Consider the following 25528-nt stretch of genomic DNA (forward strand, 5'->3'; position numbering starts at 1 on the left):
AACTCCACTTGAATACTCAAAGTTCTCTAGAGGGCTCTCTTTGTTGGTCTTCCTAAGCTCCTTAGATTTCTTTGTCTTTGAGCTTCTTAACAAAGGGATGTATGATGGTTTAAGCAAGGATTTGTAATGTTATACTACCTACTAGAGTATCCTCATGAATTTTTCATGCCCTTTATGCACTCAAGATTATGACATTATTGCCACTATTCTAGGTTCTTTGGGTGTAGCCTTCCTCCCTTGCTCTTAGTCTTCCATTCTTGTTGGACCATGCTCCAAAAGCATAACATGTCAAGTTGAATACCTTTGTATTCACCTACCACTCTCATATGACACCTAGCAAGGATGTTTCTAGCATATTTCCAACATATCAATCACATTCTATAGTCTCAAATAGGCTAGAATTAACATTTTGCATAAAGTGCATGCATCACATGTCAAGCCATTTTCAAACAAAGTATATACTTCTTGCTGAGACAACATTTTAATAGGACTAACTCATAGCCAAGTGTCCCACCAACAAAATATTGATGCTTTGCCCTCCAATCCCTATCATGGTCATAGCCGAATGGTTATCTATGCCTAATTTTGCTACTCAGCCTTTGAATGAGTGCTGGAAGAGGCACACTACAACAAAATTCTACCAGCTCCATCCTACTAGCCAGGGTGAGTGTCATCAAGTGTACACGATGGCCTGCAGTTCGCTTTGACTTCCATTGAATGGATTCTTAGACAATTTGCATGCACCATATTTATCACTAATATATGGTTCTTTTGCTATTAATTCTTGGAATTAAGGCATCATATAACACTACTACTCATCCATACACAATCACATTTATATGACAATACTGTGTTTGGTATGCACAAAGCAGTAATCTTCCTCTCTTTATTATGGAATACTAACAACAAAGGAGGCCATCAAGCCAGGGCACTGCCTAAAGGTGAGAGAACACTACCGAGCTTAGTATAGCTCTTAGAATATCCCTTTACAATGGGAAAGCATTGAAGTCCTTCACATCAAGAAAACCCATTGGGAATCTCATAAATAAGGCTTATATAAGCTTGTAAATCTAGAATTAAGAAGCTTCCCAAACATTCTTCTAGATTTGAGAAGCTTTTTCATCTATATGCATCACTAGGTTAAAATAAAATATGGACCCATTCATGGCCACATGAGGTGACCTCTAGGATTCCATTCCCTTACACTTTGGTCTTGACCAAAGTTGTGTGCATGTGGGCCTTATCTCAAATCACATGCATTTGAAATTTGGGTGGCTTCATTTGGCCAAGGCAAGAGTTAAATGCATGCCTTGTACCACACTAAGTTTGGTGAACCCTTTTTGTATGGACACCTCGGTGTACCTCTTGTACCAAAATATCTCTGATGCACCACCCCTATATCGTGGCACCCCTGGTTCACCCTTTAGTATTGTGGCACCCTTGGTGCACCTTTTGGTAACATAGCATCCCTAATGCAATCGTACCAACATTAACCTCTAGTGTACTCCTTGTACCACCACATCTTTGATGCACAATTTGGTAGAACTCCTAGTGCACCTATTGTACCCAAGCCCATTTGGTGCACCCTATCATATGAAAGCATGTTTGGTGTAGCATGTTCTACCAAATCCCCTTTGGTGAACCCTATGGTACCAAACTAAGTTTGGTTCACCTTGTTCTATCTAATCCTCTCCCTTGTAGAGTATCCCCACACTAGAATCACCCCACACAAGGTATGACACCTTTTCTATTGGCAATCCATTAATGGGTTGTCGGAATAGTGGCTAAGTAAATAACACTAGTTGGAATCATCATAGCAATAACAAAGACCTATCTAGCCACTTATAACCTTAGGCTTAAGCATCAAAACTTTACTAGAATATACCCCCAGCAAATCAAAAATCTTCAATGCTTGGTGGCATAGTTCTTGGTCATGCCAAGCCTTTTGTTGAGCTTGGCACACATATTGAGCAAGGATGGATTCTTTGTAGTTAGAATTTAAGATCATCATTGACCTCCTCCAACACTTTGCAGTGTTTTTTCAATTCTAATGCATCCATCCTTAGATGGCTCAAGTGTACAAGTTTAAGATCATCATTGACCTCCTCCAACACTTGGATGGTTTTAATGTGGAATTCAGAAGCCAAGATTGCTCTAGCCCATACACCAATTAAACAAAGGAATATGCCATTCTAGTATTATATGCTATTTGGTATGCAAACAAGGCAATTGGTAGCAACATAGCCCACTCCACTAAACAATTGAGATACAAATTGGTCAGTACACCACATATGGTTTGTGTTGCTACTCTTTGCCAAACCACTTGCCTAAGGGTACTAAGAAGTGGAAATCTTGTGAATAATTATTAACCTTCACCTTGACATGATTTGATCATAGACAAATAGCACCACAACTTGTGCCAAAAGATGTTGATGCTACCCAAAAGAAAAAGATTAACATAACATAAAGGAAGCCACATGCGAATGTTTATGAGTCTAATGAGAACTACAACATGCTAACTACAATGATCTCAAAGAAACAAGAGACCACAGACTACACTTCCTATCATGTTATGATGTTGGTATTGCATGGTGTATCCCGTACTCCCGTATGGAGCTTGCTCTAACGGTTTTCTTTAATACTTAATAGAAGACCACCTTTCAAATGGTACACAGGTCACTCTCCACACTCATTAAATAACTGATTCTGGCAAGCTCATAGCTTAAGCCTCTCTTTTCTTCTTCACACCCCTTGTGGTTCTATCCCTTATCCTAGTGGCCTTGCATACCTTTCATCAACTTCTATTGTTTCTCCCTGTACAATGATCCCCTTCTCACCTCCCCTCATCGTCTTCACATCCCCTTGTGGTTCTCCCCCATATCCCATTGGCCCTGTACACCCTTCCTCAACTCCTGTTGGTGTCTACCAATCCCATTCCCATTGGTGACATCACATCCACTCCAATTTCAATTTTCCACTGCCCACACATTGATGACCTTTGATCCCCTAGATGTGCCAATAATCCTCAAGCAATATTCTAGCCTTCCCTCATAATTGCTCCCCGTGCAATATGTTTGGTGGCTCCAAGATATTCTACTAGCGTCCACCTTGTTTTAGATCTACTAGGCTCCATGTTTGACTTCATCACTCGCTAGACTTTGATGGTACCACTGAGCTTGTGGGGTCCCAAGCTCCTTGATTGTCGTACTGAACCTATGAGTTCTTGCATAAACTTGTCTTCATTTCCCTTGATGATTGTTGTTTTTGTGGCATGTGATAATGGTTGTTTTTGTGGCCTCTACTGATGATCATCTTTGCACCCTCTAATGATGATGTCATCTTTATGCCTTGGACTTCCTAATGTAGTAATCAATACTAAAAGAAGACATCCACCCAAATGAACCGTATCGAAGATTGAAGAAATCTAAGGCTCCAATCCCCAATCTAGTGGAATTATATATATGGAACCCTTACTAGTGCACTGGGCCTATTGTAGGCAAGGGATGGTAGACAAACATAAACAAGAGGTGATAATGTGCTCAAGTTTGGTCTACTCGAATGTGCATGCACGCGCTTGTATTAATAATGGATGTGTACCACTGTCCATCCACCTTTAGACTTGTATCCTTATGTTAACAAAGTCTACATAAAGATTTGCTTTGGATTGGGAAGCACACATTTGAGAGTATACTTTTTGTCCCCCTAAATGAGGGGTGACTAATTAAAAAAGAAGAGATAGAGACCCTCTAGTCACCAAGAAAAGTGGATTAAGCTTAGAAATATTTTCTTGTGCGTTTAAGATGCACATTCTTACCCTCATATGCTAGTACAATATATTCCAAGAGAGCCATTCCTACATCTATAGAGAAGGTTAAACAAGACTATTGACTAAGTCTTTAGACCTATAGACTATTGAGAATAAAATCAAGGGTGTAAACTTATATGGGCTTATGTCAATAAATTGCATCCTAATGCAACGGCTTTGCAAGAGCACAATTAGCATGTGTATGCAGGCCACAAGGACACTTGGCTGAATATGACATTTTTAATGTGGGAGAGATCGTTCATTTTGTGGTATGCTTTTTCTAGTAAAGCATGCCCTTTAGCTTATTGTGGCTTTAAATGCAGTGTTTGGTATAGGGAGAAATATTTGAGTCTGTCTTAGTTTATACACCTCAATCCTCTCACTATAGAGCATTGATTTGGAACATTATGCAATAGTATCCCTAAAGGCAACATGCTTTCATTTGTGGGGTTTTTAATAATGTATCTTAGTAAGGGCATAATACATTTGGTACATATGCTAGCCTATGAATGTCAACATTGGTCTCAATTGATACCCCATATGAGCCTTGCTAACCTTTGGAAGGAATTAAAGCCTATGCTTCCAAGCTATATTTTTCAACACAATGCATTGTCTTCTCATCGACCTCTTATCGAGACGATTGAACCATTGGTATATGGTAAATGTGCAACAATATGATACTTTAATTGCCAAGTATGCGTGGATTATGCTTTCTTGCATTCAAATCATGCTCTTTTATGACTAAAGTTGTGCTTTCATGATATTCCAAATGATAGGTTGCCAGATAAAATAGCAAACAATACTTATTTGGAGCATAATGTATATAAGGAAATGGATGCCATTGCACCTATTTGGGAATTGTGCCACATTGATTGATGCTGATTGTGCCTGGAATGCCTTTGCCACTCGAATCTAGTCTATAATTTGTGTGTATGGGGAGAACTTAAGGGAGGGAATTCTTAAGGCTAAAATAACTTGTCATTTTTTACAAAACTTAGTCACATGCAGGATTTATCTCAGACTAAGAGTGTATGTCTATGTCAGGCTAAGCATTTCCTACAATGTAGTGCCCATAGAAAAATTATCAAATGGGAACCTAAGGCTAGGCAAAGGTCTTTCTTTGATAAGGGCTATTCATCTAAACAAATTTTCAAAAGTTTGCACTATAGAAGGCAATCTGAAAACATCTGTAGAGTTTTCACATTTGGTGGTTATTAGACTTCCTCATGGGGGCAACGTGCTCTTGCTTGTGTGACTCACCATCAATAGTTTAGGCATCTTGATTTCCACTCACATGAGTTATTGTTGATGCATCAAGAGCTTTTATAGCATGTCTATCCTATTATGTCTCCTAGATATGCTATGCAGCTTGAGGCACATTTCAAAGAAAGGGAACAGTAAAATATTGTGGCAAATGGAAGTCTCCAGGCTGGGATGGCTCACTGTAGAGTTCTTTCTTGCATACTAGGATGCCCTCAATTCTCTTATGATCAATTATTCTTGGAAAAATCAACATATGCCAAATGTTTGGAAAAAGGATTTCTACAAACTACCCCCGAAGAAGCACTTGTGTGAATCATTTGCTGATTGGAGGCCTATTAAACTTATGCTTGCCATTTTTCCTTAAGATGGTTGCTAAAATGGTGGTTAATCAAAGCAAAGGCTTTCTACATAGTATTCAAGGAAAATAAATTCTTCCGTAGAAACTAGGTCCAAGTCCATCTTGCAACCTCTCCACTCTCGTTCATGGATGACTTGTCCTCTCCTCCTCCTCTCTCCAAGTTTGAACTTTGGAAGAAGTACCTCACTGATCCCTCACAGTGGTTTCACAATCGAAACAGCAAAGTACGTGTACGACCAGCTCAACTCAATCCTGTTTTAGCTCTAGATTGCATTCTGAACGCCTCTGTTGTCACTGTAGCATGTTGTCACTGTAGCAGACACACCCAAGAGCCCCAGATTTCAAGCAGAAACCCACCAAGGAGTCGCTATGGATAGACGGCTCCTTCAATCTTAGTTGGGTTTAAGGCAACGCACCACAAAATGGAGACTGCTCACAACTCCATGTACAGCTCCATAGCACAACTGCCAGAGCTTAGCTTAGACGAGGCACTCGCTTCTTTGGAACGCATGCCCCATCCACCTTCGGTTGAAAATTTGATATGCATCTTGCGCAAGTGCAGAAAACACAAAAATCCAGCGTATGCCCTGTGCTTGCATGCCTACCTTCGCAAAAGGGGGCTGGAAGCTCATAAGTCACTCGGGAACTACGTCGTCCCAATGTTGGTGGAAGTTGGAAGCATGTGTAATGCCCAGGACGTTTTTGATAGGTTGGTTCATCGGAACGAGTACTCCTGGACTTCTCTCATCACAGGTTATCTTGAATGTGGGGAGTTACAGCATGCCTTAGTTCTGCACCAAAAAATGCAAGAGGATTGTGTACATCCTAGTGGGCATACGTTCGTGGCCTTACTAAAGGTTTGTGCCAGACTGAAAGATAAAGAAAGGGGCCAAGAAATACATGCTGAGATTGCGAGAATGGGGTTGTTGGAAAGAGATTCTTTTGTTGGTAACACACTGGTTGATATGTATGCCAAGTGTGGCTTGCTTGCAAATGCACAGGAAGTGTTCGACAAACTTCCAGTTCGAGATGCAGTCTCGTGGAATGTACTTATCGCAGGGTATGCCGAACATGACCTTGGTCAGGACGCTCTGAACTGTTTTGAACAGATGCAATTGGACGGCGTCTCTCCTGATGCACTCACATTTGTTTGCAGCTTGAAATCTTGTAGCAGCATAGGAGCCATAGAAAAGGGCCGAGAAATACATGCTGAGATTGCGAAAATGGGGTTGTTGGAAAGAAATCCTGTTGTTGGTAACTCCTTGGTTGATATGTATGCCAAGTGTGGGTTGCTTGCAAAAGCACAGGAAGTGTTCGACAAACTTCCAGTTCGAAATGCAGTCTCATGGACTGCTCTTATCGCAGGGTATGCTGAACATGGCCTTGGGCACAATGCACTGAACTGTTTCGAACAGATGCATTTGGAGGGCGTCTCTCCCAATGCGGTCACATTTGTTTGCAGCTTGAAAGCTTGTGGTAGCATAGGAGCCATAGACAAGGGCCGAGAAATACATGCTGAGATTGCAAGAAAGGGGTTGTTGCAAAGACATCCTTTTGTTGGTAACACCTTGGTTGATATGTATGCCAAATGTGGCTTGCTTGCAAATGCTCAGGAAGTGTTTGACAAACTTCCAGCTCGTGATGCAGTCTCGTGGAATGCACTTATCGCAGGGTATGCTGAACATGACCTTGGTCAGGATGCTCTGAACTGTTTTGAACAGATGCAATTGGAGGGCGTCTTGCCAAGCGCGGTCACATTTGTTTGCTGCTTGAAATCTTGTGGCAGCATAGGAGCCATAGAAAAGGGCAGAGAAATACATGCTGAGCTTGCGAGAATGGGGCTGTTGGAAATACATCCTTTTGTTGGTAACGCCTTGGTTGATATGTATGTCAAGTGTGGCTTGCTTGCAAATGCACAGAAAGTGTTCGACAAACTTCCAGTTCGAGATGCAGTCTCGTGGAATGCACTTATCGCAGGGTATGCTGAACATGAACTTGGTCAGGAGGCATTGAACTGTTTTGAACAGATGCAATTGGAGGGCGTCTCTCCTGATGTGGTCACATTTGTTTGCAGCTTGAAAGCTTGTGGCAGCATAGGAGCCATAGACAAGGGCCGAGAAATACATGCTGAGATTGCGAGAAAGGGGTTGTTGGAAATAGATCGTTTTGTTGGTAACACCTTGGTTGATATGTATGCCAAGTGTGGCTTGCTTGCAAATGCTCAAGAAGTGTTCGACAAACTTCCAGTTCGAGATAGAGTCTCTTGGAATGCACTTATCGCAGGGTATGCTGAACACGACCTCGGTCAGGACGCACTGAACTGTTTCGAACAGATGCAATTGGAGGGTGCCTCTCCTGATGCGGTAACATTTGTTTGCAGCTTAAAATCTTGTGGCAGCATGGTAGCCATAGACAAGGGCGGAGAAATACATGCTGAGGTTGCGAGAAAGGGATTGTTGGAAAGAGATCCTTTTGTTGGTAATAGCTTGGTTGATATGTATGCCAAGTGTGGCTTGCTTGCAAATGCTCAGGAAGTGTTTGACAAACTTCCAGTTCGAGATGCAGTCTCCTGGAATGCACTTATCGCAGGGTATGCCCAGCTAGCAAAGAGTGAAAAGGTTTTCCTTATGCTTGACAGAATGAGAGCAGATGACATACAACCAGATGGGGTCACATTCCTTAGCATTCTTTCTGTATGCAGTCACACAGGTCTAGTGGAGAAGGGCCAGACATACTTTGAGTCCATGAGCAAAGACTATGGCATCACGCCAACTATTGAGCACCACACTCGCATGGTTGATCTCCTTGGCCGTGCAGGCCAATTAGATAAGGCAGTAGCGATGATAAAGAAGATGCCGCTAAATCCTAATATGGTGTTGTGGCATACTGTGTTGGGTGCTTGTCAGAAGTGGGGGAATGTGGAGCTTGGAAGGTGGGCCTTTGAACATGCAGTGGCATTGGGTACAAAGGATGCTGCAGCTTATGTCTTGATGTCTAACATCTATGCAGATGCTCACATGCAGGAGGATGCTAAAAAGGTTGAGTTAATGAAATTTAAAGAAGAAGCATGGAAGAAGCCAGGACAGAGTTGGACTAACGTTGGCGGAATTGTGCATTCATTTTTGGTAGGGATACATGACATTTCCCAAAGCAATTATATATGTGAAACGCTACAAGATATTCGTTTCAAAATAAGGGAAGAAGGATATGTGCCAGATTTGCGGCTAGCCTAGGACATATCTGATAATCTAAAGGAATTTGACTTATGTGGGCACAGTGAGAAGTTCGCTATTGCTTGTGCCCTGATTAATACACCCAAAAGGGGTACCCATACATGTTGTAAAAAATCTTCAGGTTTGCAGAGACTGTCATTCGGCTCAGCACTTATATCTCAAGTAGAGCAGCGAACTATTCATGTCAGAGATGCTAACCACTTTCATGTTCTCAGACCATTGGTAATCCTAGTATGACTATGGTAGCGTATATTCCTCTTACTTGAAATGTTGATGCTAGCATGACAGAGACATAGGTGAAGCGGACTCAGACCAGGTGAATGAAAGGCTGAAAATGTGTTGGGATCATGTGTGCTTAAGTGAACAAGATTGTTAGTTATTTGTACTCCATAGGTTGCTATGTTCCTATGGATGAATTTGTGCAACCACGTGCTTTAGGTTCCCTAAGTCCTATTAAGACATTTTCAGAGTACTTTATCCATACCATTGAGCAGAGATTTGCAGGAATATTACAATAATATAGTTATGTAAATTAACTCTACTTAGGTTAATCTAGTTACGCCAGTTTGGGGTTTCATACATAACCCAAGACTTCATATTTTCAATTGTTGTTGAATGAAGTTTTCCTTGTATGATCTTAACTCCCAACTCCTGTTTGGTCAACTTCCAATAGGCCTCAAGCTCAATAAGTTTTGCTTGTATGAGCTAACTCCCAACTCCTGTTTGGCCAACTTCCAATAGGCCTCAAGCTCAATAAGTATGACACAACTGAATAATTTGATGATACGCTTTCTATATAGTAAGTGGCAACCTCATTTATTTACGCTCTACGAGGCTTGACATTGCCTATACTACAGGAGTGCTCCATCAGTTTAGGGCCTAGGCGTCCCACAAGCATACATTGAAATGCAGCCAAAAGGGTTCTTAGACATGTACATGGTACTCTCACTTTTGGTTTGCATTATGCTCGAGATTGGGACATTGACCTTCATGGGTGCACAAACTATGATTGGTCAAGGACATTGAACTGATATCCACTTTTGGCTATTGTTTCTCATTGAGTTCAGCTTGCATTTCATGGCTCAGCTAGCTAGGGTCTCTCATTTATCTAGTGAATTGAAATATAAGGCAACAATCGCAACCGCTATGGAATGCATGTGGTTGAGGAAGTTAAATGTGATCTGCATCGTTTTAAAGATAGTGTGGTCTCTTCCACATATTGTGATAGTTAGAGTCGCATTGCCATAGCAAATAATATTGAAAGTGATCAGCATTACATTCAAGGTGTTGGAAATGAAGAAAAGAATTTCTCTACCTCACAATCTATGTGGAATAGGAATAGCTCCGTCTCACACTCAATGATGCAGACCACACTGGAATACCTCACTCAAAACATCGAGCATAAACAGCGTACACATAGAGAGAACTCATATATTATTCCTCCACCAAGTGGTGGGCAAAACACAGCTCAAGGTGAGCACAAAAGGACCAGCAAGGGCTACAAAACTGGAACTTTCCAAGTCTTCTCCAGCTCCTTGCTGCCTGATGGAGAAAGTGAGGGGGGAAGGGGGGTATTTATAGGGGCTTTCTGCTCCCTTTGGGTAGGCCGACTGCTCAGTTGGCTACCAGGGCTGGACCGACCAGCCCTTGGTTGGCTGGCCGACCAGTCTGGTCGGCTATTACCCCCCCCCCTATAAATAGGGCTGCCAGGGGTTGCATTTGATGCTGCTGCCTCGTCCTTTCCAGCCTGCTTTGGGACCCCTTCTGCGCAGCCATATGCTGCTTGATGTAGCCAATGATAGCCCCCCCATAATCCCTCCCCCTCACAGTCATATGCTCCCCCATGTCCTCCTCATATGGAGGCTTACAGATTGGGGACGTTGACTTCAAACACCCCCTCTCAATGACGCCACTGTGGGCCAATCCCCATGCATTGAATGAGGCGTTCCATCTGCTCCCATGGGAGAGCCTTCGTGAATACATCGGAAAGATTGTTGGCGGTCGGACAATACATCAACTTTATGACGTCGTCAATGATGAGCTTCAGTACGATGGCAATGCAACTCTGGTTGTTGCACATAACCACCATCACCTCCTTCTGAGTCACGTCCATATCCTCAAGGATCCACTTGGTTGTTTCTTAGATGGCCCCTGATGCAAGCACAAAACAATACCCTGTTGTTGAACACTAGTGTCATTGTCACCTACCCAATCTGAGTCACAGAATCCGCCCAACTCATTCCCTGTGGTGTATGTAATCCCGTGGTGCAAGTACCCTTTAGATACCTCAGCACTTGTAGACCTGCCTTCTAGTGATTCTCCTTGGGTTTCGCAGAAAACTAACACAAGGGCCCAACGGCAAAGGACATGTCCAGCCTGGTGTTGGTTAGATAAAGCAAGCTGCCCACCAACTGTCAATACCTGCTGGAATCCACCTGATCTGAAGAGTCATGAATGCAATTTCGGCGCGGCCTACATCGGTGTCACAGCCTCCTTGCAGTCCTCCATCCCGAACAGCTTCAATATCTCCTGACAATCCTTCTCCTGCGAGATGAAAATGCTGTCCTTGTTCTGCTTGACTCCAATCCCAAGGAAGTAGTGGAGAGGCGCCAAGTCTGTCATCTCAAACTCCTTCATGAGAAGCCTCTTGACCTGAGAGGTCTTCCTGATGTGGTCATCGGCAAGGATCAAATCGTCCACGTATAGGATCAGAACCAGCCTTTGTCCCCCCTTTGAAAAGAGAGAGATTTGCATCAGATAGTCTTCGATTCAACCCAATCTTGAGAAGAGCTCATCGATTCATTGGTACCATGCTCTTGGGGCCTGTTTCAGCCCGTATAACACCTGCTGCAGTTTGCATACCTTTGAAGCGGACCCTAGAACCTGAAAACCAGGTGGCTGATCCACATATACCTCCTCCTCTAGGGTTCCGTTCAAGAATGCTAATTTGATGTCCATCTGAAATATGGACCAACCGTGATGACAGCCAAATCGATCACTGTCCAAATAGTGACCATATGGGCTGTGGGGGCAAAGGTCTCATTGAAATCAAGTCCCTCTTCTTGAGTATAGCCTTTCACCACCAATCTCGCTTTATACTTATCCAAGCTCCCATCAGACTTGAAATTAAGCTTTACATCCACTTCGTGCCGATTACCTTCCACTTGTAGGGTCTGTACACCAAGTCCCAAATGTCATTTTTCAAAATAGCGCATCTCTGCCTTCATGGCAGCCTGCCACTTTGGTATATTTTTTACCTCCTCAAAGGTTCTTGGCTCGTGGCAAAGTTGGTTGTGGGTGTAGACACATTGCGTTGAGGCCATTGCACTCTGGGACTCGTCTCGGGGATGTCCGTGATCCGAGATTCTTGCAAGGTCCTGAGATGTCACGCCGGTAACTTCTTTTCACTGGAAGTTGACTTCGGGGGTGGCTTTGGTGCAACTGGCTCTTCCTGGTTCCTCGGAATCTTCAGTCTTCTCCACGTCTGTAATGGTCAACCTGGGTGTGGGAACTTTGGGAATTTTAATGACCTCCACTTCTACCTGGGACGTTGCTTTCTCATCACGTGCCTACTGATCAGTATCTCTTTCTTCACTATACCCGATGAAGACTCACTTCCTATTCTTGGAATGCAGCTTCGACCTGTTGTCTTTATGCTAATGTAAGAATGCGTTAGAAAGCACTAGTGGGCTTCTTACCATACTTTTGGATGTCCTTGCTTCTATGCTCAAGGGTGCTTTCTGCCAGATTGGACGGAAGTTCAGCCAACAGCTTACCATGGCCATGGCTATGCAAGATATAACTCTTGCCCAAATGGGACCGCAGATTGGTTAGCAACTCAGATCTGCCATTGCTATGCAAGATAAGGGTATGCAGCCTACACCCCAACATGGGGATCAACTAGATATGCCGTGCATATGAGCACCACGCACCCTAGCATGGGGATCATATGGACTTGGATGAAGCCTTTTTTGTTCCGCAAAGCACTTCCATGATGGATGCCAGGCTACCTTTCGGCTCATAGTAAACTTCATAGGGCCTCATATCTACAATGGCCTTGGTTTGTTGGAAAGGTCACCTTCCCATCTGTAAGCCCCCAAATGAGGAGAGCATGGGGGAGGGAGACTGTCCATTTGGGACTTCTCCTAAGAAAATAAAGAGTAATCTTTATTAGAATTGACTTCAGTCAAAGAATGGTTAAGTTGGTTAACTAGGAATAAGTTTTATTGTTTTACTTTTGCCCTGCATTGGTAAAAAGAGAACTGTGGGGACGCCCACAAGGGAGATCTTCAATGCTACTCCAATAGAACTTCATCAACTTTGCCAATAAGTATAACGGCTCTAAGTGCCTGAGCAACTAGCTACCTACGCAAAAGATGACACAAGCATGGGTTGCATTGACACACACAGCAGCGACACCGGCCTCCTATAGCCACACGACTCCTCGCGCATCTCTACAATACAGCAAGATTGATTGAATCATATGCCTTCTACAAGACCCAGCCCACCAAAGACTCAACGCACAATGTACAAGCTGAGCGACGGCTCCAGCATATGCCTCCTTCAATGACCGTTAACCTACATCAACAATCGATGCTATAACCACCGCCTCCAACACCCTAGCGACTCTCAGCGGGTTTGCTACACAGTGCAATAGCCCAAATGCCACCTTCGTTGACCAAACCAACGCAAAGAACTGTAGCAAGGGCGATGCCATCAAGCTCATGCACCGCTTCCAATACGCCCATGACCAGAAGCTCCAAAGCATTGCTTCCACAATGACCCCGTGCTTTCACACAACAAGCTCACATGACGAGCTCATGCAAAGAATGGACAATGTGTGCAACGAGAGAACCTTTAAAGAGGAGAAGGGAATGCTTTAATTCAAAACTTCAACTTTTTGTATTCACAAGGGAGAACTCACAATCACCAAATTCACGAGATAGACAAAAGTAGAACAGTCCAAAGTGTCTCCACAAAATCTGAGCCAAATACCATTTACAAAAAGATTCACCAAAGATCCCAAAACATGTAGCAATCCATTCCCTTGGAGGCTCTATGGTGAGCACAAGTACAACTCCTTGCACTCCTCCTAAATAGGAATGCATGCATTTTGCTAACCTCTAATGGGTCAAAGTGTTGGAATTTGTTTGTGCCATGTGTGGGACCTAAGAGAGTGCAAAAAGGACCCAAGAGTGAGGAGAAAAGTGTAAAAAGCAGGTCCCACAAGGCTCAAAAAGTAAAGACAAGGGGGAGTTCTCATTAAAAGTAGGGCCCACAAGATTAAAAGGCGCCTAAAAGCTCCAGAGCACTAGATTTAGAAGGAAAAAGAGTAAACGCTTGGATTTCGGTAAAATTAGATTTTAGAGAGGATTCCTAGACTCCCAGCGATTTTCGAGCGAAGCAAATTTCGAGCGAATCCCTCTAAATTAAGTAGTCATTTACATGAAGACCATCATTTAATATGCTTAATGTTTAGGGTTTACGGATAAGCAAACATGTTTTCCTCATTAGCCGCCATATGACTTGAAGCTCCCACGCCATGATTGATTTTATTTCAACAAAAATGTAAAGGCAATGCCTTACCCATGTTTTTGCGAGACAGTTTATTTGAAAAAAACAATCACACTCATGATGGCCAATGAAAAAAACTAATGACACTAGAAGCAAACAAACACATCATCTTATACACAACACATGACTTTAAGATTATCGCATGATGAAACATGATTGATTGCTCGAACTAAATCAAATAGATCATTACATTGTCCTCATAGAGGGAAAAAGCAAGCAACAAATTGGCCCACAAAAGGGATCCATGTTCATCAATAAAACATTTTCCTATACCAATCGCAAATGTGATCCTTGGTCAATATTCACTCAGAGTCACACTCATCATCTATAAAAATGTTTCTCCTTAGCTGAAGCTTTGGTTGAGTCTCCTTGCAACGTGGATCATTAACCATAGCCCTTGTGCTTGCCTCTGCATAAACTGGAAACAAACTTTGCCAAGACAACATATAAAAACATCCACACTCAAATATAAAATTAGACTAACAAATGGTATATTTAAAAGAATAAATAGTCATGCATGTTCTATGTTTCACGCACTCATAATCACATTTTAGGAGAACACAAAATGGTCAAGTTCTAAAATGAAATGAAGCCTCAAAGTAGCACCAAAAAACAATGTCCATGAATAAATGAAACACCTTCCAGTGTGATAGAAGGTGCTCACTAGTTATCAAAAGGGTTAAGACTAGCATTGGTGTCCACCTTACCATCACCTTGTGTTGTGATGTCCTCCCTACCCTGTCTGCTATAGTGCTAAGTAAAGGAATAACGTACGAGCGCATCAATCTATCATCCACATCTAAGGATGCACAAGCACATCCTGTGCTACGGCATGCCTTTAGCAACGAGGCTGTGCCACATCCCAACTCAACACAAATACCCTCTCGAGTACAAAGCATCTCCAAAAAGCACTAGAGGAAGGTATGGATCCTCTCCATGCCTCCGTGTCGTGATGGTCCCCAGAGCATCGTCGAGGATATAGTGGTACATCACATCATATGTCGCCTGCATGCCAAGGGCCTCGAAGAATGGGAAAGCGCGATCAACAAAAGTTCGAGGGTGCATCCCTCGGTGATGCAGTAGAAATATGTGTGATGTACAAGCCTGCAAACATTAGTTATCTGCACAATCCAATGTAATAAGAAGGATGGAAATAGAGTTTGAAACAAGCATTACCCCAATGTGTGATCCTGTTAACTCATAGGATCCAAACGAGGTGTGATGCACAACTACAATACATCGTGCAATATGGAGCTCTAAGACTCGGCAGTAGCTCTCCACCCAACTAATACTCTCCCCTGATAGCCAAGGTATTGAGACTATTTATAAACCATAAAACAAACACAAAACGCTTACTAAATAGACTAGCAACCATATAAACTACCTCTACTAGCTGCCATGACAACCAACCACCCTTCATCTGACAGGTGTTGAGATATCGAGCTCCACTCGCGATATGCCAGGGTGACAGTTGTGTATTTATGTCACCGACTTGTTAGCTGGAGATGCGGTTGGTACACCGCCCACGAATAATAGCTGGATGACAGCTATCCTTATCTACTCTAGTTTGTGGCTCAGTTAGTGTGCCACCTTAGTTAGTTGAGTTTGGTTTGAGACCCACATATAGGGTTCTTCTATTTTCTTTGTACCAGAGTTCTTTTGGCTTACACAACTAAGAAGAGGAAAACTTTTTTCAGCCTCCACCTTTGTGTGTATTCCCCCATTGTGATTGTGAGAAAGCCTCAATTGAGACTCCTTCCCTCTCTCCCACTATCTTCACATGGTATCAGAGCCTTGTTCGTGGTAAGGAGCTCAAGAAAGCAAGCCAAGTTCGTGGTGTCCTGGTAAGAGGACCAGTGTTGCTTTCCTATTTCGAGTTTGGGAGCAAATCTCTGCAGGTAGCATAGCCAGAAGTGCAGGAGTGCACTGTTTCAGATTGAGACGCCCTTCGCGGTGTGGCGAGAGCGCAGTATATGCTGCCGCAAATGGCAAAGCCCTCAGTGACTTTATTTTTTTGATTTGAGGCCGTTTCGGGACCCGTTTTGAAGGCGGAAGTTCTTCGCAAGCACTCAGAAAAAGGCCCTATTTTTTGCTGTGCGACCACTGCTCGGCTAGTCGGTGGAAAGGTGCCGCAAAAATTGCATCGTATGCCTGTGTGCAGAGATATTGGGAGTTGCAGATTCATGCCTATTGCCTGTTGATGCAAAATCGTCACTAGGAAGTGACTGTGTGGTGAAATACCACTCTCATCGGTTTTGCAGATCTGCCCGTGTGAGGCAAAAGCTGTGTTTTTTGCAGTGACAGAATATTTTGCAGTGTTCTGTAATGGCATCTGATTCTCTTTCACAGATTGTCACTGAAAAGCTTGACAAGAACAACTTCCAGGCATGCAAGTTTAGAATGACGAATTTCTTGATGGGAAAAGGCTATTGGGAATTCGTTACAGGAAATGAAGAAGAACCTGTTCTTCCTAATGTTCCCAGTCAACAGGAAATGCAGGCATTCAAAGGATGGCATGAGAGAGCCAGGAAAGTTATGTACTGGCTGTCTATCAGTATTTCGGACTCCATGATTGTGCATATTCAGGATGCAAATACGCCAAAGAAGGCATGGGATACTTTGGCAAAAATGTATAGCACAAATACGCAAGCCAGGAAAATGCAACTCAAACAGGAGTTGCACAATGTGCAGAGAGAAAATTTGAGCATAAATGACTACCACATGAAAGTGAAGAAAATTGCAGATGCACTTGCTTCCATTGGGTCGCCAGTGGATGATGATGATTTGGTTTCGGTGACCTTGAATGATCTAGGAAAGGATTATGCACAGTTCCGGACATCCATTGCCGTCCGTGAAAACTTTCCTGATTTTGAGGAGTTGATTGCTCTTCTAATTTCTGAAGAGCAGAGAAATGGGGGTGCATCTTCTTCCTCTCTTCTTCAGCAGGAACTTCAAAAGAAACTGTCTTCTACTCAAATGCTGGCAGAGGTAGAGGCAGAGGTAGAGGAGGCCGATCTGCAGGCCATGGTAGAAATCAGAATATGCAGCAAACGCAAGAAAACCAGTCCTATGCAGGAGGACGTGGTAACTCTAGAGGCAGGGGGAGCCAAAGAGGCCGTGGTGGATGGCAGAGAAGCCAAAATGCAAACAGCAATGTTGAATGCTACTATTGTGGCAAAATGGGTCATATGGCTAAAGACTGCTACAAAAAGCAGAATGACATTATGAGTGGAAAATTGCAGCAAGGCAATTATGCATCCTCTAGTAGACAGGGCGATGACAGAAATGAGCATTTGTTTATGGTGCAGCATATGACAAATTCTGTAACAAGTGCAGAAGAAAGCAATGATGTGTGGTATGTTGACTCGGGTGCATCAAACCACATGACAGGTCACGCTGAATGGATGCAGGATGCAAGAAAAATGGAAAAACCAGGATTTGTGGAGACTGGTGATGATACTGCACATCCTATTGTGCAGATTGGCAAAATTCCTTTGTCTATGCAGGATGGGAAAAAGAAATACGTGTCTGATGTATTTCATGTCCCGAACATCACCAAGAACCTGTTTTCTGTTGGTCAAATGGTTGAGCAGGGCTTACAGGTTAGATTTAATCCTCATGGATGCTTTGTTGAGGATATGAAAAATAACGGTCGCTTGATAGCAAAAGGAAAGAAGAAGGAAAGGATGTTTACGTTGGATGCAGACATGCCTGAATTGAGTGCAGCAATGTTTGCACATGGGACCGGTGTAGTTGCAGATATTGATATCTGGCACAAACGCATTGGTCATGTTAATATACAGCGACTAAAATCAATGCAAGCCCAAAATATTGTTGCAGGATTGCCTAAATTCAAGGTTGCAGAAATGCACAAGGTTTGTGAAGCCTGTCAATTTGGGAAACAGGCAAGGAAACCTTTTCCTAGGCATGTTCAAGAGAGTAAAAAGCCATTGGAATTAATCCACTGATGTGTGGACTACAAAAGCTGCATCTATTGGAGGCTGTCACTATTTTGTCACATTTATTGATGACTTCAGCAGAAAACCGTGGGTGTATTTTATGAAAAAGAAAAGTGAAGTGTTTGGGCACTTCAAAGCTTTCAAAGCTATGGTTGAAAAAGAAACAGGCCTGCAAATAAAATGCCTAAGGTCAGATGGAGGGGGAGAGTACCTCTCAAATGAGTTTGCAAGGTTCTTGCAGGAGCATGGTATAAAGCAGCAATATTCATGCAGTCATACCCCACAGCAAAATGGAATTGCAAAAAGAAAAAACAGGCATATTGGAGAGGTATCTCGGGCTATGCTAAATGAAAAAGATCTACCAGATTATTATTGGGCTGAAGCAGTTGCTACAGCAGTCTATATAATGAACAGGACTCCCACTGCAGCAATACATGGCATGACGCCAGAGGAGATGTATACTGGTAGAAAACCAGATATTTCTCATTTGAAGATTTTTTGTTGCATCGTCTATGTCCATGTGCCAGATGAGTTGAGGTCCAAGTTGGATCCAAAAGCTGAGAAGTGCGTCTTTATTGGTTATTCTCTGCAGCTGAAAAGGGTATAGATGCTATAACCCTTCTACACGTAAGTTCACAGTGAGCAGAGATGTTGTTTTTGATGAGATGAGCAGCTGGTATAAACCAGTAAATGTGATGATTGATGTAGATGCACAAAATGGTAATGCTGCACAGAATGCACAGCAGCAATCACAAAATATCAGTGGACCTGGAGTGTCCTCTACCAGTGGTTCACATACTTCGCCATGGACAGGTAGATTGAGATCAGGAGAATCCCCTCAAAGCAATGCAGAGAGTGGTACGCAGGTATCACGAAAAGGAAAAGAGAAGGTAGATCAGCCCAAGTATGATGTGAATGCAGGTCACTCTTGTGTGGATGGTGAATCCAGTGGCTCAGAACAGAGCATTGATGATGAGTTGGGTATTCCTTCTGTTGTTACACCTGGAGTAAGGAAGACCAGGGATGTTTTGAGAGCACGTGGAAGTGAGCCTATTTTGCGCAGGTCTACCAGGGTTAGGTATCCTGTGGATAGGCTGAAATATGATGAATTTACAGCCATTCACTATGCCTATATGGTCAAAGTGATACAGGAACCAGAACCCACTTCTTTTGAGCAAGCCATGCGAAATGAAAAATGGGAGAAAGCCATGGATGAAATGGATGCCTTGGATGCTAATGCTACATGGGAATTGGTGCCTTTGCCTAAAGGCAAGAATGCAATTGGCTGTAAGTGGGTTTATAAGATCAAGCACAATGTAGATGGTTCTGTGAATAGATACAAGGCAAGATTAGTTGTCAAGGGGTATGCACAGACATATGGCATTGATTATGAAGAAACTTTCAGCCCGGTTGCAAGGATGGCAACCATAAGAGCAGCCATTGCTATGGCTGCATCAAAGGGATGGTCTTTACATCAGATGGATGTAAAGAATGCCTTCTTGCATGGTGATTTGCAAGAAGAGGTCTTTATGGAGCAGCCAGCAGGTTATGTTCATGCTACTCATCCTGAGTTTGTTTGCAGGTTGAAGAAAGCCTTGTATGGCTTGAAGCAAGCACCTAGAGCATGGTCTGACAAGATAGGACAGTATCTTGTCACTATTGGCTTTCAGATTTCCAAGGCAGATTTCTCACTCTATGTGAGAAAAGCAGAGAAAGGGATTATGCTGTTGGTCATTTATGTTGATGATTTGATCATCACAGGTGATAGTGATGAAGATATCCTTCATGTGAAAATGCTATTGAGGCAGAAGTTTGAGATGAAGGATTTGGGAGAGCTGCGTTATTTCTTGGCCATTGAAGTGATTAGATCACCAAGTGGGATACAGCTCTTGCAGAGGCAGTATGGATTGGACATGCTATCCAAATATGGGATGACAGGCTGTAAGCCTATTTCAGTTCCTTTGGATCAGAATGTGAAACTGAGCACAGATGCAGGTGAGCTTCTGGAAGACCCTACTATGTACAGACGCATAGTAGGAAGTTTGATTTACATGACTATTACCAGGCCAGATTTGAGCTATGCTGTTGGGTTGGTAAGTCAGTTTATGCAGGCTCCAAGGAAACCGCATTTGGATGCGGCTAGACGCATACTCAGGTATGTGAAGTCCACATTGCAGTATGGACTATTTTATGAGGCTGGGGTTCAGATACAGTTGCATGGATACACTGATGCTGATTGGGCTGGTAGCATTTCAGATAGATGATCTACCAGTGGATATGTGTTCTCTTTTGGGAGTGCTGCAGTCACTTGGAGCAGCAAGAAACAGCCTACAGTTGCCTTGTCGAGCACAGAGGCTGAGTACAGGGGTGCAGCAATGGCTGCATGTGAGGTAGCTTGGTTGCATAAGCTACTCTATGATATGCATCAGTCTACAGATGGGCCGGTTGTCATTTATTGTGACAACATGAGTAGTATACATTTGGCAAAGAACCCAGTCTTTCATGCCAGAACAAAGCACATTGAGGTGCATTATCACTATGTGCGGGAGAAGGTTTTACTAGGTCTTATTGATCTAGTTTATGTCAGCACAGAGGATCAGGTAGCTAACATATTCACGAAAGCATTGGGCGCAGAGAAGCTGCGCAAGTTCAGAGACCTGCTTGGTGTGCAGGAATTGGGATTGAGCTCGAGGGGGAGTGTTGAGATATCGAGCTCCACTCGCGATATGCTAGGGTGACCGTTGTGTATTTATGTCATCGACTTGTTAGCTGGAGATGCGGTTGGTACACCGCCCACGAATAATAGCTGGATGACAGCTATCCTTATCTACTCTAGTTTGTGGCTCAGTTAGTGTGCCACCTTAGTTAGTTGAGTTTGGTTTGAGACCCACATATAGGGTTCTTCTATTTTCTTTGTACCAGAGTTCTTTTGGCTTACACAACTAAGAAGAGGAAAACTGTTTTCAGCCTCCACCTTTGTGTGTATTCCCCCATTGTGATTGTGAGAAAGCCTCAATTGAGACTCCTTCCCTCTCTCCCACTATCTTCACAACAGAGTGGATGCCGACAATGATAACCCATAGTGCACGTGGTCCTCCAGAAAAGTATCCCAAAGTGGATGCGAGGGGGGCATGGGATGGTCCTTACCAAAGGGCAGATCCAAGAAAATCAAATCAGCAGCCCAAGTAATGGATCTACCCTCCCACACGCACATAAGACCATCCTCTCAGTTTACGTGATGACATATGTGCATGTATGTCCGCAAAGGATGGGCTTTGCAAACCAGCGGTAAATCTCGGCCAATGGTAATGTAATCTGCCACCACTGCTATGCATCGATGGTCCCCAAAAAGGGGTGCACCATGACATGCATGGTCAACCTAGTAAACAAATCTAAGTTGTTTTTTCAAAACAACTTTGGCTCTAACAGTTGCACCATCTACATACAAATTTGAGAAGCATACTCATATTTTAAACACACACCACTCAATTATCACAAGCATACACTTCCATAGAAAGAAAATTTCACAAACTATAAGATGCAATCTGAAAACCTCACTTGAACATTTTTCAACTTAGTAAAATGTAACATTATAGTTTTCCACTTAAATCATGTGAACATATATCTAATCATAAAAACCCAAATTGAAAAGTGACTCACCTCTCCTAGAAGTGGACTCCCCCACTACTCGCTTGCTAGAGGAGGATGAAGAATCCTCTATCTTCTCCTACATTCTAGCTCCTGCGCGTAGGCAATGCTTTTGAGAAAAGCAACCACTAAATGGAACACCATAATAAAGAAGTAAAATAGATGGTTCTATACCTGCATCTGGGGGAAATGTCATAGAGGGAGAAGAAGACTCTCCTCTTGAGCCCTTCTCTCACTCGGGGTCTTCACAACTTCTTCAACCTTGAAGACCACATGTAACCCCTCCTCCCTCTCCATGACAAAAGAGTCCTCCATATCTATCCCCACCAAGGACATGTATCCAACTCCCATTTGGTGAGGTGATGCTGGGAGGACCTGGATACATGAAATTATCCTCTTTTCTCAATGCTAACCACTAGCAAGCAAGAAGTGGTATACTTGATAGATGGCCCTTTTCTCTCATCAACAAAAAGAACCTTGATAAAATTAATTTTTTCAAATCATTGCTATGTCCATATATACGTTGGGCAAATCCATTCCAAATCAAGAAGGTTCAACTCAATACATAAGCTTTAAACTTTCCAACATTAACTTAAAATCATTCCAACTGAAAGAGGTTGTAGCCAAGTACTTGAACACAAGCCGTTGCATGCCATGTGTACCCAATCAATGCTTTTAAGCACCAGAGCATCCTCACTCTTGTTGTTTCTATCAACCCTGCACTCTAGATCAAACATGGGCTTCCTAGCATCGAGTTTTACCTCCTCATAAAACTCATGCAATGTACAATATATAGGAGGAGCTGTAATGTCTAGAATGTCATCGTCATCAAAGTCGTGTAGAATATGAAGGCCCCTTTGGTATATCTTTATGAGAGTGCCTTCGCATTTTAGCCATCTAAACCAACACAATTGATAAATTACCTAGATGGTATGATAAAAAATAGAATCACAAACTCAAGAAAGCAAGCTGTGTACTCAAACTCTGTATATATGGTCTCCGCAAAGGAGACCATACAAAGAATTCATGGTTTTGCTAGCTTCCAATAAAGACAACCAAAAGATTTTTGTCTGGATTGGAGCCTCATGAAGTGCAATAAGGTTCAACTTCTTGAGTGTGGCAAAACTTTCCGTGTCCCATCTCAACGCCAATAACTTTTCCATCCACTCATCCCTAAGTCTCGAATCAATTATATTGAGAATCTAAGACATGCAAACAATTTAAAGAATCTTTTAAACAACCAACGTAAATGTGAATACTAATAAATAAAGGAACTTCATGTTAGAAAAGACCCAACGAAATATAAACTTTGTAACCATCTTAATCTTAAAAACATAAACCCATAAAGAAACATGTAAACAAATACTTGAAAATGAAATATAACCATAAACATGAACAGTCACGAACTATAAAATTTAAACTAACATAAACTTGTGAAAGTCGCTCCATGAACTAACTTAAGAACATAACCCACAAACAGGTACACTATCATATGATTCATGTACACTATCATCAACAAAAAAATTTATGAAAAAGATAAAGCAATAGCATTGAACTTAAACACTGTTATGTACTACATGCAAACTTAAACTTAAAATCTGCCATGTAAACAAATACAAAAACATAAGAATTGTAAATAGATTTAATAATTTATTTTTAAAGTAATAGAGATGATGCACCTTCCCAATACGTTCACTGTATTGCATGGCAAGCTCTTCCAACTCCTCCTCCAGCCTCCCAAGCTCTTCCTTTGACATAGCATGTTTGTCTTGCTCGAGCTTCTTTCCAAGCACTTGAGAGATTTGCACCTTCAAGTAGCATGAAGCACAACTCTTCAAATGTTAGCCTTCAAACAAAAGCACCTTAATTGCTAAACAACAAAAGAGAAGAACATACATTATAAACCAACTTGCCAAGGTATCTCCTCGTAAGAGAATACCACGGCTCACTCCCCTTCGTGTATTTGCACCTAATATTGGCAATGATCCCTCAATGATCCTCTTGTCCCTATCTGAAAAATTCTTCATGTACTCTTCATGATTGGCTGAACAAATGTTTTTCCAATTCACCATCTCATCTCTCAAAGAGTAGCAACCAATGCATGTGTATTCATGCTGTGAATGTTCAAACAAGAGATATATAATAAAGTAATCAACCATCAAATCCTCTTTCTACTAAAAGGAACACAATTGACTTATTTGAATTCATAAACCAAGCAAAGAATGTTTCTAAGAAAAGGACAAATAGTTCTTACAAGTTCATCCTTTGCAAGGTGGATAGCAGAGAAGTCTCAATGACACATGTAGGATCAATGACTGTGTAGAGGACTCTGTAATGCTTCTCACGCATCTGTGAGATTCGCTCTTTAATTATTGCTTGCCATGCAATGGTCCTATGGTTGCCCTCCCAAACATAGAACATTTTGTTGGACATAACATGCCATGCAGGCTGCCCAACAAGCTTTGCCTCAAACTCTACATTATTGGAAACCCATATAGCGTCCCATTCTTGCATGATAGCCTCATCAACATCGCAGTCCTCTCGCCCAAAAGTCCAAAGAGAAATAATAAAAGCCCCCTTCTCTTGCACATAACCCTCTCTACCGAAGGTGGCTTTCAATACAGACACATCATCCCTTAGCCCTCTCACCTTGGCATAAGGGATAAGCTTGCACAAAGGAACTCGAGACAATGAAAACATGAAAATATTCTTGTTTTTTGGAGAATGTCCTCCCCCATATCTAGATAAAGTGAATTCTCAGACAAAGAATCCCCTCCTCCAGGAGGGATGCTCTGACTGAACTATGTATGGCACAATCTGTAAGGAGGACTCATCAAAAGCAGGCACATGATTAGAATCATGCCGTGCACCAAAGCCCTCTCCAAGCCTCTACTCCCATAGAATGGACATTAGGAATGGGGGCAACAACCTCAAGAGGCTCATCATTTCCTCTTCCCTTTCCTCTACCTCCTCACCTCCCACGCTTGCTAGGACCCACTTTTCGTTGGTCAACATTTCTACAAAATGTAAAACAAACAAAATAGAAACAATAGCTTGAAACTTAAAAGTAGGTACTGAAATAGTAATGCATAAAAGTTCCAATCTTTAAAACCAAAATGAAGCATGAAGCTTCAAACTTCAAACTTCAAACTTTTCATCTTGGAATTTGAAGATGAACTTCAAAAATTCATGAACTTCAACTTACAAAATGAAAAACTTGAAATATATATATCTCATTTCAAATTTTTGAGACTTATGACAAACATGCTAACTCCTAACATACTGAAACTAACATACTATACTATCTATCAAACATACTAACTCCTAGCATACTGAAACTAGGGCTGAAATTCCTCAGGTAGAGGCAAAAAAAAAACCCCCAGAGAGGGCACGCCGCCGTGCCCTCTCTGGGGGCACGTTTTTTGCCCCTACTTGAGGCATTTTAGCCCAGGCATTAGCTCAACTAGGGGCTGAAATGCCCCATATCTGGAGCAAAACCATGCTCCAGATATGGGGCATTTCAGCCCCTGGCTTGAGCTTAGGGAAGGCATTCCGCATGAGGTGGTTCTAGGAAACAAACGAGAGGTCGTTGGAATCCAAATCGAATGAGAGGTTGTCGGAATCCAGCTCGAATGAGAGGTCGTGAGAATGGATGAAGCAAGAATGAATTCCGAAGGAAGCCTACCTC

The 25528-nt window shown here is 42.4% G+C and overlaps 1 pseudogene; it reads left to right on the top strand.

Annotated features, from left to right (window-relative positions):
- The window catches only part of LOC147885805 (pentatricopeptide repeat-containing protein At3g03580-like), a 43903-nt pseudogene extending 35001 nt beyond the window's left edge, over nucleotides 1-8902 (top strand).
- Nucleotides 8903-25528: the final 16626 nt, after the last annotated feature.

This window comes from Dipteris shenzhenensis, chromosome 25, assembly GCF_047967505.1.
Source record: "Dipteris shenzhenensis isolate YYH24624 ecotype China chromosome 25, Dip_SZ_1.0, whole genome shotgun sequence".
Lineage (NCBI taxonomy): Eukaryota > Viridiplantae > Streptophyta > Polypodiopsida > Gleicheniales > Dipteridaceae > Dipteris > Dipteris shenzhenensis.